Source organism: Crocuta crocuta, unplaced genomic scaffold (genome assembly GCF_008692635.1).
Source record: "Crocuta crocuta isolate KB4526 unplaced genomic scaffold, BGI_CrCroc_1.0 scaffold50, whole genome shotgun sequence".
In the NCBI taxonomy this organism is placed as follows: Eukaryota; Metazoa; Chordata; class Mammalia; order Carnivora; family Hyaenidae; genus Crocuta; species Crocuta crocuta.
This window is the reverse complement of record NW_027527428.1, coordinates 4,685,375-4,701,104: the sequence shown is the minus strand read 5'-3', so window position 1 is coordinate 4,701,104 and position 15,730 is coordinate 4,685,375.

Genomic DNA, 15,730 nt, shown 5'->3' with positions numbered 1-15,730 from the left:
TTCAGAGACATTTAAGAAACAAAATAATCAAACAAACAAAAAGAGACAAACAAAAAGACTCTTAACTACAGAGAGGAAACTGGCGGTTCCCAGAGGGGATGAGGGTGGGGGTTGGGGGAAGCAGGTGAAGGGGGTTAGGAGCACACTCGGGGTGGGCACGGGGTGTGCACAGAACTGCTGGATCATTACGGTGCTTCTGTCTGTGGTCCAGCCTTTTCTAAGAATGGAAATGAAGAAAAGCTACCTGAAGCCAAAACCCGACGGAGGGGGGCCAGGTGGCTCGGTCAGTTAAGCATCTGACTCTGGTTTTGGCTCAGGTCATGATCTCATGGTTTGGGAGTTCAAACCCCACGTCGGGCTCTACGCTGACAGTGTAGAGCCTGCTTGGAATTCTCTCTCTCCCTCCCTCTCTGCCCCTCCCCCCGCTCTCTCTCTTTCAAAATAAACATGAAAAAAAAAAAATAGAACAAAGAATGCTAGAAACCTGATGGAAACAACCAGCAAGGGCTCAGAAGCAAAGGCCCCAAGCTGACGGGACCCTGAGACGTCACCCTGTTCCCCCCTCACCTGCACAGACCCCCCGGGCCCAAGTGAGCTAATTACCAGGAGGACACCGGCGCCCTGGCGACAAGGCTCATCTCGGACGGCCAGCCACAGCTCTGCCCCTACACTGCTGCTTTCTTTTCAGAAAGATCAAAGGACAAAGTCAGGGCTATTTTTCTTCAAACTATTTATAGGAAAAGGAATTGATGCTACAAAAATGAAGAATTGTGGTGTAAAAAATGAATGCTGTCAGTCGCCGGTTTTGAAGAAGTTCAATAAGTGAATGTTACCAATTGGTAACTATTTCTGAACATAAAACAGCCACTCTAAGATCTCTGAACACGGACTATTCACTATCCTCGTGTTAGATGCACTCCATTACGTGTGGCCGCCTGTACAGCCTCGCTTAAAAGTCATCGAAAGCCGGTCTCCTCCTTCCCCTCAGAAGGGGACAGGGCTGCGTAGGGGAGCAGGCTGCGCTTAGGAAAGGTCTGAGGGGAAGGGAAGGCGCCTCAGTGAGCGGAGCCACGGGGTGGAAGGGACCGAGCCTCTGGGCCTGCTGACCGCGGACAGGGGACGGCGGACAAACTTCCCTGGTGCAGCCAGGGTTCCTGGGACCCTTGAAAACAGCGGCCAGCTGACGAGAGGAGGGCCTCGAAGTTTCGTCTCTTCTTATGATACACATAAATCAAACGGGCGTTTTCTGAGCAGCCCCCCAGCCTCTTCAGACACGAATTTCTCACCCTCCCGGCGGCCAGAGAGTAGGGAGGGTGTCAAAGTCACCACCACACCGCTCTTCTCAGACCTGCCTCCCTCTAAGGCTAGCCCTCAGCGACACAGGCTCAGCGGCGAGTCGATGGCACACGCCGCTGCTACAGCACAGCAGCAGCACCAGTCAGGCGAGGGGAAGTCTAGCCGGACTGAGGGACTGTCGACGAGTCACCGGGTCAGAGAACACGAAGATGGCAGCCAGGTGTCTGGCAGCCCAAACTCTCCCTGCGCTTCCCTCACCCTAATAAACCTTCCCCTCTTCTTCTAAGGGACGGTGACACTTGCTGGGGAAGAGGCAGGGAGGAAACCATCCTCTAAGAAAGCCCGGCTTCTTTAGGGCAATTTTCTTGCCAAGAAACACTTCTCTGCCTTCAGCGGGAGTTTCCAGAGGGCGCGGTCACAACAGGGCCCGCACAGGTTCTCCGCTCGCACTGCTGCCTCCCCAGCCAGCGAGCTGCGGCCCTGGAGCCTCCGCGAGTTCCCAATCGCGGCCTGCGAGGGGGCAGGGACAGTGTGGACGGCGGCTTCCTGACCCCTGGACGCAGGGCCGGTGAGGCCTCCTGATTCCTTCCCAGGGAGCCGCTCTTTGGGATGACTCTGGGGAATCGGGTCCGGAGGCCCAGCCTGGGGGCCGCCCCTCCCCCTTCCCTCGCAATGATCTTACAAGCACCCTGTTTTTCAAAACAGCTAGAGCGGTTCTGTATTATACACTTCAACTGAACTCTGATTAAGACCAGATTTTCGGGGGGAGGGGGCACGCCTAGGTGGCTCAGTCAGCTGAGCATCTGACTTGGGCTCAGGTCACAAGCTCTCAGTTTGTGGGTTCGAGCCCTTCATCGGGCTCTGTGCTGACAGCTTGGAGCCTGGAGCCTGCTTCAGATTCTGTCTCCCTCTCTCTCAAAAATAATGAACATAAAAAAAAAAGTCTTTTTTTTTTTTTTTAAAGCAAGTAGTACATGCAACTCTTTCTCTCACCTCAACAACATCATGGTATGTGGTCATGACCTAGTGATTCCACAGTGGTCTCCTTATGACGGCATTTACTGAAATGGGACCTCCCTATACTCTCCCTTACACTCTCATGGGCTACCGCAGCCACCCTACAGCACACTGACAGGGGAGTATGCAATGGTGTATTTTAAATGTGACTTTTTATAGATAAATGCCAAGCTAAAGGGACATGTTAATATATCTCGTTTCATAAGTTTCGATGCATCATCTTACAATTGGTGTATATATTTAATACAGTTTCCTCATGAGCTCTGTAACTGCATCTGTACGGAAGATACTATTAGATCAATGATGTTCTAGATGTGGTGGCATTTTAGAAGTTAAGAAATAGGGGTGCCTGGAGGGGCTCAGTCAGTTAAGGGTCCAAATTTGGCGCAGGTCATGATCTCACGGTTTGTGGGTTCGAGCCCCGCATTGGGCTCTGTGCTGACAGCTCAGAACCTACAGCGTTCTCTCTGCCCCCTCCCACTTGCTCATGCATGCGCGCGCTCGCGCTCTCTCTCAAAAATAAACATTAAAAAATGTTTTTTAACAAAAAAAGATAAGAAATAGAAGTTTTTGTATGATAAAGCATAGAATTTCTCTTCCACGTAGATACCACACAATGACATAAGAAAAATACTCAAAAATCATGCATTGAAATTCCAGCTATTTCAGGGGCGCCTGGGTGGCTTAGTCGGTTAAGCGTCCGACTTTCGCTTAGGTCATGATCTCGCAGTTCGTGGGTTCGAGCCCTGCGTCGGGCTCTGTGCTGACTGCCAGCTCAAGCCTGGAGCCTGTTTCACAGTCTGTATCTCCCTCTCTCTCTGACCCTCCCCTGCTCACGCTGTCTCTCTCTCTCTCTCTCCTATAAATAAATAAAAATATTAAAAAAAAAAATTCCAGCTATTTCAGAATATACACTTGAAGATGCGGAGTTCTTAAAAATTTAAATTTGTACTTCCTGAAATCTATACAAAAGGGAACTATCTCCCAGGGCTCAAAGAGCCTGTGGTTCCAAGGAAGGTTTTCATTCCTGCAGTCTCTGCTGCAACCCACGAGGCAGCAGACGCTGCAGCAGAAGCTCCTCAGAGCACAGGAGGCCGGGCAAGGTGGCCGCGGGCAGGAGGGCCCAGCTGCCACGCTCACGGGCAGTCCTGACGGGCACCGAGCGCGGCCTTCTGTGAGCTCCGCTGGCCGCTTCTGGCCCATCTGTCACCATGGCGACTCTGGGAGCTCCACTAAAACGAGCACAAACTCATTAACCACTAACTACATTATCGCAGTGCCTGTTGCTAATGAGAGAATGCTGTTTAGAGATATTTTCTATTCTAATGTCTTACAGCTACCTCTCTAAAAAAGCATGAAATTAAATTAAATGCTACTCTTAGTACATCAGACTGGATAGTATGAATGTTAAAGTAAATTTACTTTAATAATGACTACTAACTGTAAGAATCGTTTTATTAGAAGATTACTTTGTTTTGGTCCTTGGATTCTTCCACTCTAAAGAAATGAACTGCTTATCATACAGGCAAATATTTCTAACCTCTTTTAAGCAACAGCTGTCAGATTTAGAAGATCAAAGTAGAAAACTTTGATAAGAGCCTATGTTAAAGTCAAGTAACCACTACAGCATTAATATACACTGGCTTTTCTATCATCTTCCCAGTATGTAACACCGGGGACATGAATACGTCCCCAAATGAGGCCACACACTGGATGGACACGAAGGGGGAACAGAGGCCCCTGAGCTCTCTCACCTCCGGCCTGACCTCGTCTCTCTCCACACTCGATCATCTGGACCTGAACAGCTCTTGAAGAACAGCAAATCCTAAATCTCTTGAAGCACGGAAGGTTTGAGTGGATTTATGTGTGAAATGCGTTCTCTGCCGCATGCACGCTGCCTCGCGCGGCAGGCCCGTGTGCTGTGCAGCAGCAGTGACCCTGGGCCGTTTATCCTCTGGAAGCACAGAGCCCGACAACCTGCCGCAGAGGGAGCCCGAGTCAGACGAGGCCAACATTAGTCGGAGAAGGCTGGGGGAGGGGAGGGAAATAGGCCATGTCGCAAATGGATTTTGAAAAGGAATATTCCACTTCTGCGGGCCCTGTGCCCACTGGGTCCCTGTCCACCTGAGCCTCAGTGACACCGTCCCCCCGTGGCCCACAGCTCACCTGCGGTGCCAGCTCTTTGTTCACTCAGTCCCCAGAGAATGCGCACCGGCCGGGCAGCCTGTGCAAACGCTGTCCCCTCCGAGTGCGGGCGCCCCTGAGGCCTCCGTCTGCTCTCCCTGACCCAGCTGCCGTCTCTCCAGCTTCAGATCTTGCTTCCAGCTTCAGTCAGGGTGCCTTCCCCCATCGCAGCCCGCTTGCGATTCTTCTGTTCTGTGCTCTCCTTAAACAATGTTCCTTCCCTTCACAGCAGCCGTCCGGTCAGTAAGGGCACAGCCAGCCTCGTGCCTCGGGGGTCCTGACCGCCCTCCAACAAGGCTCTACTCCCAGAGAGGGGGAGGCATATCTGTGGTTTTAAATCTGTTTCCCCCCATAGCAAACAGTGCCAGTCAGACAGTAGGCGTTCGGGAAATCCCTGCCGGATAACTGGCCCGGCCAGTGTCTAGGCTCTGCCTGCCCCGCACCACGACCCTTCCTTTCTGCCCGCCCCGCGCGGCACCATCATCTCAAGTAGGTGGCAGTCTAAATGTGCCTGCTGCCCCCAGTTCTCCCGCCACCGTCGGATTCATCTTCAATCTGGCATGTTCCATGATCCTTTTAAAATGTGAATCTCAGGGCGCCTGGATGGCTCAGTTGGTTAAGCATCTGACTTTGGCTCATGTCATGATCTCACATTTTATGGGGTCATGCCCCGCATCGGGCTCTGTGCTCACAGCTCAGAGCCTGGATCCTGCTTTGGATTCTAAATCATTAAAAATTTTTAAAAAAATGTGAATCTCATGACATCACTCTCCCACTTAAAATCTCCAGTGGCGCCCTCTGGTCTAAAAGGTCAGCTCTGGGGGTGCCTGGGTGGCTCAGTTGGTTAAGCGTCCGACTTCAGCTCAGGTCATGATCTCACGGTTTGTGAGTTCGAGCCCCGCATCAGGCTGTGTGCTGACAGCTTGGAGCCTGGAGCCTGCTTCGGATTCTGTATCTCCCTCTCTCTCTGACCCTTCCCTGCTCACGCTGCCTCTCTTTCTCTCTCTCTCAGAAATAAAAACATTAAAAAGAATAATAACGAAATAAAAGGTCAGCTCTGAATCCCGAAGATGGACCTGGGTAGCTGGCCTCCCTGCTCTCCAGCTCTCTAGGTTCACCTCACTGTTTGTGGTGGGAGTGGCTGGGGAGAGGGATCTCTTGGGTGGGTTCAGGATGGCTGGGATACACCCCCCCTTGTGTCCTTTGCACAGCTGACTTGGGGACAACCGGGAGAGGGGCCAGCCCCCGGCCTGTGTTTATCTCGTTCTAAACCACTATCTGCCTTTCCCCCAGTTTTCTCACTTATTTTTAACTACAGGCCATCTTTTCTTCCAGGGATATAAATATTGAATGAAAAGTGAAATGTACTTAAATCCTTTCAGGAACAAGATGTGGGATAAATAAATCACAACCCCTGGAACATTTTATTGAGTTCATTTGCTTATAGATCTAACACACCTCTTTGAGAACAGAGAATTTATCTCTGCTCTGTCTGGTAGATATTTGTTAATTGTTTGTTTAATTAATGAACTAACTAGGTAGCAAAATGTAACTAACCGCTCATTTATTGTGACCTTTAGTAGGTGTGTTAAAAGCGAAAGCGAGATAAAATGTGATCACAGCTGTACTTTCTGAAGTTACTGTATTACAAATAACCGCACACACAGTTATTTGTAACTGGAAGGGCAGGGCTGAGGCATGAGGAAAACTAAGCTGCCACGATGAGTCTTTCTGCCCAACTCTAGAGGCCAATTTAATACTAGAAACCAATCAGGAATAAGAGCAAATAACTCAGCTTTTTAAAAAGCAGCAAATGTTTGAATATTCGCCAAAGATACACGGAGAGCAAGAAAGCACGGGAGTCACGTTCAATACCATCGGCCATTACAGAAACACAAATCAAGAGCATGATGAGAAGTCACCGCACACCTGTCAGAAAGGCTACTGAAATCAAGACTGATGGTGTCCAAGTGCTGGTAAGGATGCAGGACCGGGAAGGGGTGTAACCACTTTGAAAAGGTTTCGTAGTTTCTTGGAAGGGTAAACCTACATCTACCCTAAGATCCAGCCGCTCTCCTCCTACACATTTACCAAAGAAAAAGCAAAGCACATGTCTGTACTGAGACTTCGATACCGAAGGTTGTAGAGGCTTTATTCACGAGCACTAAAAACTGGAAAGAAGGCACATGCCCACGACGGGTAAATGGACAAACTGTGACAAATCCAAACAACGGAAGCCTGCTCGGCAATGGAAAGGAGTGACCTGATGATACGCATGACAGGGATGAGCCTCTAAAGCATTACTCCAAGCGACAGAGCCCAAGAGCACATCCCACGTGATTCCATTTACCTAACGAGAGTCCGGGGAAGAAAAGCTGCNGAGAGAGACAGCGTGAGCAGGGGAGGGACAGAGAGAGGGACACACAGAATCTGAAACAGGCTCCAGGCCCTGAGCTGTCAGCACAGAACCCAACGCAGGGCTCAAACCCACGAACCGTGAGATCATGACCTGAGCCGAAGTTGGATGCTTATAACCGACTGAGCCACCCAGGCGCCCCTATAAACTGTAACTTTCTCTAAACTCGGAACTGCCTTTATGTTTACCGTTGGTTTGGTTAAGCTACACAGGGATGCAGACTTTCGCTTCATCAGGGACTTCTCAGGAGGCCCCAGGGAGATGCTGGTAAAGGGCCTGTAACAGAAGCAGCGTGGGCACCAGTGGATGTACTTCCTTCCTTCGAAAGCTGAGGAAGGGGGCGCCCTGGGGCTCAGTCAGTTGAGTGTCCGACTTCGGCTCAGGTCATGATGTCATGGTTAGTGGGTTTGAGCCCTGCGTTGGGCTCTGTGCGGACAGCTCAGAGCCTGGAGCCTGCTTTGGATTCTGTGCCTCCCTCTCTCTCTGCCCCTCCCCCACTTGCACTCCTGTTTCTCTCTCTCTCTCTCTCGTTCTCAAAAATAAACATTAATTTTTTAAAAATAAAGCTGAGGAGGAACTTCTATGCATGTCCCGGCTTAGCTGGTTCCCTCCAATAATTTCTACCCTTTTAAATTGCCTAGATATTAGGGGAAAAATACCACATCTTAATATACTTTCTTTTGTTCCCATGGAAAAAATAGGAGTGCACTGATTGTATCTTCCTTCTCCAGGGATTTAACAGTAAAATTAAATAATTACTTTAAGGGGTAATTAAAGTAATTACTCAGTTGGTGAAGAGTTGGACTTTGGCTCAGGTCATGATCTCATGGTTCGTGGGTTCAAGCCCCGCGTCAGACTCTGTGCTGACAGCTCAGAGCCTGGAGCCTGCTTCTGATTCTATATCTGCCTCTCTCTTTCTGATCCTCCCCTGCTCATGCTGTCTCTCTCTCTCTCAGAAATAAATAAAACATTAAAAAAATTTTAAAAATAATAATTACTTTAAACATGGTAACATGGCTAAAGAAAGATACCTAATACATAAAATCCTAGAAGATAGCATCCCATAAAGACCTCTCACATAATGAATCCCTTAGGAACTTCTTTCAGCCTTATTTCTAAAGCTCCTAAGTCACCTCCTAGAATGAATGACTGTACTGACGATGGATATACAACACTGATGTGTCCCTCGCATACGTAAGTGACAGCAGGGAGGTAAGTGTTCTAGTGTTCTGCCACTACCGACAGCTGTCCAGGGACCTGGGCGGCCTGCCCAACCTCTTTGCACCTCATTTCCTAACCAATGAAGGAACTGGACAAACTGTAAGGATCCTTCACACTCTATGATTCTATTAATTTTGTAGACACCAAACACACTGCCGTATTTTATAAACCATGCTGCGCCGCACACACTAAGCAGACTTGTAGCTACTGCTTCTAAGAGCAGCTCATACACTTGAAACAGTATTTGCTCTGGTGCTGTGGACGTGAACGTGAAGACACGGGAACTCGGGGAACCTGGCCGATTTTACCACACCGTGTAAGTCAGGAAAACACAGACGTGATGCCTTACAAAAACGAACTGGTGAATATCACGTTGAGCAAATAGCTGAGGACCGAGCAAACTGCAATCTGCCACCTCTGCCCAAGGGAAGGGCCAGCTAACCGGTGAGGTGCAGAGGCTGGGTTCTCACTTCTGCGTGTTCGCATCTACTTCTGACTGTGAAGCTAGGAAGGCGCGCTTCAAACTTCAACTCTGACCTGCGTTCGTACTGAGAGAAATACACGTCTAGAATGAGCCTTAAGTGCATATCATCTGTGACCGCAAAACCTCTATAACTCAGCGTTAAGGCTATTGAGAGAGCATATGGTTTCAACTGATTTACATTAACAAAAGCTCATAAAGATTGTCTTAAAATTAGCATTACAAATTGAATACATGGCAAAGTTGAATACCCGATTGCAAAACTTACATTACAGTCCGTCCTTTGAAATAAGATCAGGAGACTAATCATAATGTGTGAATTTATTAGAGTACATGACTCAAAACCATAAAGCATTAATCACACGGAGTTCGAGACATTCTGGGTCATCAAGACACTTGCTTTCACACATGATGTAATTAACTGAGCTTCTTGTATGAAAACTTAACCTATTTTATGAACTTTAGGAAATCTGGCTAAAACCAATAAATTACATTACTTCACATTTATGGGTGCTATAATTAATCCGAAAACAAATTAAGTTCATAAAAATCCCTGAAGACAATTATAGAAAATTTGGGCTCACAAAGCCATCACATCACATACAAAGCTATTATCATCTGTGCCCAAATTAAGAGCAGTGCCCAAAATAAAGAAACAAGAGGGGTGCCTGGGGGGCTCAGTTGGTTAAGCGTCCGACTTCGGCTCAGGTCATGATCTCACAGTTAGTGGGTTCGAGCCCCACATCGGGGTCTGTGCTGACAGCTCAGAGCCTGGAGCTGCTTCGGATTCTGTGTCTCCCTCTCTCTCTGCCCCTCCCCTGCTCACACTGTCTCTGTCTCTCAGAAATAAATAAAACATTAAAAAATAATTAAGAAAAAGAAAGAAACAAGATTACTGACTACCGAAGCAAACCCCAGCATAAAGCACGGGCGCTCAGACAGCAGGGACATAATACGTAGGTTAATGGTATCTCATGACGGGATTAGGTCTGCCTGCTCCCAGCTATGAGGGCATCTCGAGTCTCACTAACGCAGGACAAGCCATCGAGTTCGGCGCCCTCCTTCCCTAGTCACCGGTAACGCGAAGGCAATGTTTAGTGGAATTTAGAAAAAACTATTGTTTGTGAAGAGGGCTCAGAGGAAGGTTTTTGAACTGCTCAGTGCAGTTCTTTGAGGGGCAAGGGGCATGCTCACTGGGGCAACGGCAGGCCCGGCCCATGGTACCCAACAGACGCACCCAGTCAGAAACTCAGAACCACCTTCTTGCAGCAGGTAATTTTGATTTGAACCAGGAATAAGGGAGCATCTGAGAAAAATGTAAACCTCGAACCTGCTAACATTCATTAGTGAGTTACCCAGCAGCACTGTTGGATTATTTATAATTTAAAAAGCTTTTTTTTGTTGTTTAGAAGACATTAATAATCATTACTATTCTGTGTGCTACGGCTAGTTATAGTTAGTACAGCTGATGACAAATTGGACCCAAAGGAGCAGTAATTTAGAGAAGATAAAAGGAGAACATAAAATTCCAGCCGAGTTTGGAGTATGCAATGGAAATACTCATCGGAACAGTAGCGGGAGATGATAATTCTGTGCCGTGTGGCAGGACCACGTAACTCACGGTCACCACACAAACAGGAGCGATTTGTTACTATCTGACGAGACAACAGTGACAACAGAATACAGCCGGGTTTGAATCAGGTTATAAAAACTTCCCAGAATGTTAAAAAGAAGAAAAAAGGAAAAAGGAAATGGGGACTCAGAAAAATAATCCTGTAGCTGTGAGTGACAAGTGGAAGACGCTGCCGTTTCTTCTGCAAGATGGGAACTGCCAATATGATTATGTACCACAACACTCTGGACCTTCTGGAAAAGTGTGATGTAAACTCACACTGCTTCTGGGAGTAGAGAAAAAAAAAGGTCCCTTTTGAGAACCAGGCTGCCTCTTACTACTGACTTGGCTGACTGGCATGAAGTCCCAGGCTTACCGTGACCCGGGTGCAGGAGCTTGGCAGCCCACCGCCGGGGGTCGGGAGCCCAGGCTCTCTCTGGCCCTCTCCTTCCACAAACTGCTGGCCAAGCACAGGCCATTTAAAGTCGTGCTGTCAGCCTGTGTCTTCACAGTAAACTAATCCCTGCCCTGCTCAGGTATGAAGTTCAAGTGAAGCCACTGACACAAACTTTACTTTGGAAACTAAAAGCTGCCAAACAAAAGTAGGGTATTAGCAGTGGTACCACCCGAAAGGGCGCTCCACCAAGTCTTTATACTGTATGTGTCTGCGTGTACGGTTGTGTACACGTGACGGTCCAGCAGAGACGTTAACATCACAGTTCATTACAACTGACCCTTACTGAGCACCAGTCGCACGCGAGGCACTGAGCCCTTTGCCATGTGCTTCGCTGGATCTGCCTGGCAGCCTCACGCAGTGGGACCACGTGCTCAGCAGCTCTCATTCGAAACATGAGGTGCTTGAGGTTGAGGAAGTGAGGTCACCGGCCCCAAATTACAGAGCTGGTATGCGCGGCTCCCGCACGTGCCCACGCCACCGGACTGTCCCCGACCAGAGCCAGCACGGAGGGAAGAAGCTCGTGGTGCGACTTCCGCTTTGCTCACTTTCCAGCAAATCCCAGGGACGCCAAGGCTCCTGGGGGAACTGTGTGTCTTTCCAGCACCCACGAAGGCAGTCGTAAGTGAGTTCTGGACTCAGAAAATAAAAAAGAAATCTTTTCTATATCACTAGCAAAGAGGGAATACAAAAATAGAGCTCTTTCTATTATAAATAGTTGGCAAAGAGAAACTGGAAGCTTCAAAAAAAATTCGCTATCTTCTGGTCTTATTCAAATTGGATCAACATTATTAGTTTAGTCCTTGTTTGGTGGAAAGCAAACCAAAGGAAAACGAAAAAGCATTGTTTAGAAAGTAACACCAATAAAATATAGATGTAAAAAAAGTGATAAATGATGAATTTCATAGTGAATAATAAAAAGAAGATTTAAAAGATTCAAAGCCAAGGTTAGATTCTTTGTTTTTAACTACCAATTAAAATGAGAGTCATCTTCATCATAAAAAAGTTTGCTGCTGCTGTAAAACGTACCACCCCCAAATAAAATAAACTTACCTTTGGTTTTTTGATCAGCAGCCTGAAAAAAAAAAATCAGAAACTCTTTAGGAATAATAATGTGTAGCATGTGCACATCTATGAAAGTTTATAAGCAGACTTTAATACTGGAAATTTTAAAAGCAAATTTTTGCCCAGGTGATATTAAAATTTGTTAATAGGAATAATGTATAACTGTCTACGTGCTATTATATGCCAACAGCGATCTCAAGGCAAAAAACCCCTCACCTATCTGGAAGCTCATCTGAGCTCGGTACTGTGATCCAGACTAAAAGGTACACAGTTTAAAGCACAAGACACATTAAACTAGGCAAGGACAACAAATGGCATAACCCGGTATATTAAATGCCACAAAATTCAAATGCGACCGTAAGATTTACAGTAGGGCTTTTAATTTTTAACATTCACTAACAGGATTTATAAAAGAACATTGGCCAAACCTGCAAAACTGATCTCTAGTTTCCCTAGTAAAATCGGTTACGTGGCCCTTCCCTCACTTCCCGGACACAACTGTCCCGGATGGGGCGCCACGAGCCGAGGAACACGGATGTTCTGCACCGGCAACAACGAAAATGAGACTCCTCTCAAACGCAACACTACATTCCTAGCTCCTGAAGACAGACACTCGGTGGCCGTGACCCCGCATTCATTTCGCTAGTGTAAAATCTGTGTTTCGCTAAGCGCAGATTTGGCGTATCGGTTTTGAGAGGTCATCAAATGAACCTCTGTGACGTAATGGCTGGGATGCTGCAAATGAGGCCTGTGGCGATTACAGTCAATGAGGTGGTAGTTCTGGCCAAACCTTTTTCTGAGCACCTTCCTTCTTTTTCTTTTCTTCCTGCTTTTTCTTTTTCTTTTCTTCCATCAAACGTTCCTCTTTTTGTGTTTCTTGTTCTTTCTCCCTGTTAAATGTAAAGAAAGATGATATTAGTATAAAGTCCGTTTTAACCCAGACAGTATGCAGAAGGGCCCTCTGGGAAGAGGCGCTAACAATGGGGCCCTTCTCTGGGGCCACAGCCAGGTGCCCCAAGCGCATTAGTGGTTCAGCGGTTGTTCATCCGGCCCACGTGTCAGGTGCCATGCTTCCAGAAGGCGGCGTGTTAGGCGATAAGGGCATGACGTGCAGTAGGACACCGGTCACGCGGTCCAGCCCCAGACCTGCCGCTCTCAGCACTCGGAGCCACACCGACAGCACCCCGGAGGGCACCTATCAAAAACGCAAATTCCTGGGTTCCACCCTAGCCCAACCAAATCAGAATCTTTGGAGAGGATTTTTTAAAAGAAAAAAAATTTTTTTTCAATTTTTGAGAGAGAGAGAGAGAGAGGAGGGAGGGGCAGAGAGAGGGAGACAGAGAATCCCAAGCAAGCTCTGCACTGTTAACGCGGAGCCTGAGGTGAGGCTTGAACTCTCCTACCGTGAGATCATGACCCCGAGCTGAAGTCAACAGTCAGATGCGTAACCAACTGAGCCACCCAGGTGCCCCGAAAGCAGTTACGTTTTAAGCAAAGATTCCTACGCAGCGTGGTGAGCTACCGCAAGGCTACGCAGGAACCCGGCCCGGTCACAGCACTCGGGAGGGCCAGCCCTGTTCGCTAGCGCTCGAACATTGCAAACGCATCTGGCTGGGATGGCGTCGTGTGTCAGATACCCACGCACTGCGGGGCAACTCCACGTTCAACCGTCACACACACTGCTGGGCGGTAACTGGGCGGGTCCCTGAAACACGTCTCCCTCCCAGTGGGCACAGCTGAGCGTGTAGCTAGCTGTGAAGACGCCAGCGATGACCCCGGCCATGGGCCAGAAACTGGGTCCCTCCGCAACCCTGCAGCACGTGGTCTAGTGTCCCCTGCCTGTGATCCTCTCGACAGACACCTGTGCTCCAGGCCTCTTGCCGCACCGCCGCTCCTTCCCCAGCACGTCCACGCGGCCGGCCTGCCAGCAGGAGGGCTCCCACCGGGGCCGTGCTCCCAATACTCGCTCCTGGTGCTCCCGTGCGGCCCTACGCCTGGCTACTGGCCGTGGCTTTCCCACGCACTTTCCAGCACTTCCTGCGGCCCAGCACCCACACACTCGCTGCCCTGGGCAAGCCAGGGAGGGGCTGGGCCACCCAGTGGGCCGCAACTGCACCCCATCAGGGAGTCTGAACCCCGGCCTCGCTCGGGCACCCCCTCAGCCCGAGGGGCCATGTGGTCTCTGCAGTGATTCTTCTTCCATCGCAGCCTCATCTCCTTTGTAAGAACCTTGGCCTGTCTGCGCTACCTGGCTGTTCCTTCCTCCTGCCCGGGCCCACATGGATACCGGCGGGAAAGAGGGGTCACCAGACTAAACAGGAGGAGCGGTGTGCACAGAAGCCTCAGGAAAACCTCCCCCAAGCATACGTTGTTATTTTGATATATGTACAGCTACATGCGTAAGAATTTCAGCCTGTCAGTTTGCACATATTTACACACTATCGTAATAAACATAATTCAAGTCACCACGGGGTGGGGAGGACCTTAGAGAATATGCTTTATTTTTAAATTTAATTTTAATATTTATTCATTTTTGAGAAACAGACTGTGAGTGGGGGAGGGGCAGAGAGAGAGGGAGACACAGAATCGGAAGCAGGCTCCAGGCTCCAAGCTGTCAGCACAGAGCTGGATGCGGGGCTCGAACTCAGGAGCCGTGAGATCATAACCTGAGCCAAAGTCGGACGCTTGACCGAGTGAGCTCCCCAGACGCCCCGAGAATGTTGCTTTTAAAGGAGGACAGTACATTTATCAAGTTTGGGAAATGGTTACTATTCATTATTTCAGATGACACTTTCCAGGAATATTTTCATGTTAAAAGGTGTGGAGACCCTAAGAAATCTGCATTTAAACATTCTAACAAAGTCCAGGCAGGCCTTTGAGTGATGGCGACGTACAGGCAGTGGTGCAGCGACCACCACACTGCTGCCACATGTCTTGGGGAAAAGTGAATAAATAAAACCCAAGTCGCAGTTGCCTACCTCTATTGTTATGTTTGCTTAATCTACAGTACAATGAAGACCTTAAATTACCGTCAGATAGTAAACTTAATAAAACAGGCAAGTATGGGTACATTTTTAAAAGGTATTCAATTGGGGCGCCTGGGTGGCTTAGTCGGCTGGGCGTCCAACTTTCGCTCAGGTCATGATCTCGTGGCCTGTGGGTTCGAGCCCCGCGTCGGGCTCTGTGCTGACTGCCAGCTCAGAGCCTGGAGCCTGTTTCAGAGTCTGTGTCTCCCTCTCTCTCTGACCCTCCCCTGCTCACACTGTCTCTCTCTCTCTCTCCTAGAAATAAATAAAAATTAAAAAAAAAATTAAAAAAAATAAAAGGTATTCAATTGAAATGAAATAAGAATGATTGCAATTAATTCTATTGCCCTGACAATTAAAGTAATTAGAGCCAGCTACTCCCCCAGCTGCACAGTCAGGTTTCACTGTAACAGTAAAATAAATGTAAATAAAGAGCCCAGGTAGCCATGAGGTGTCCTACGCCCACCTGCCAGACCTCATGGTCATATGACAAGGCACAGTTCAGACATATGCTCTCCAGTACAGTCTTCTCTAATTTCCCCCAATGAACGGTACCTTCTACCTCAGACTCCAGCACACAGTTACTGCCATTTCTCACTAAAATGTTTTTTAAAAAATCAACATTTTAAATGTGATTTAAGTGTGATTCAAATGTGATTTAAAAATCACATTTTTATTTTTAAAAAGAAAGACATCTTCCATAAGTATACTTTCTTTCCAAGGGATGCTTTATTATTACCTGAAATGATCAAGTAATATTTAATAAGATTCTATCTACCTTTCAGGGCTAGTGAGAAGATTATAAACTTAGATTCAGAGGGGCGCCTGGCTGGCTCAGTTGGAAGAGCATGCAACTCTTGATCTTGAGGTCCTGGGTTTGAGGAGATTACTTAAAAAGAAAAAAAAAAAATAACACTTGGTTTTTGGTAAATTTCTTGACCTACTGGAAGAGTAATAA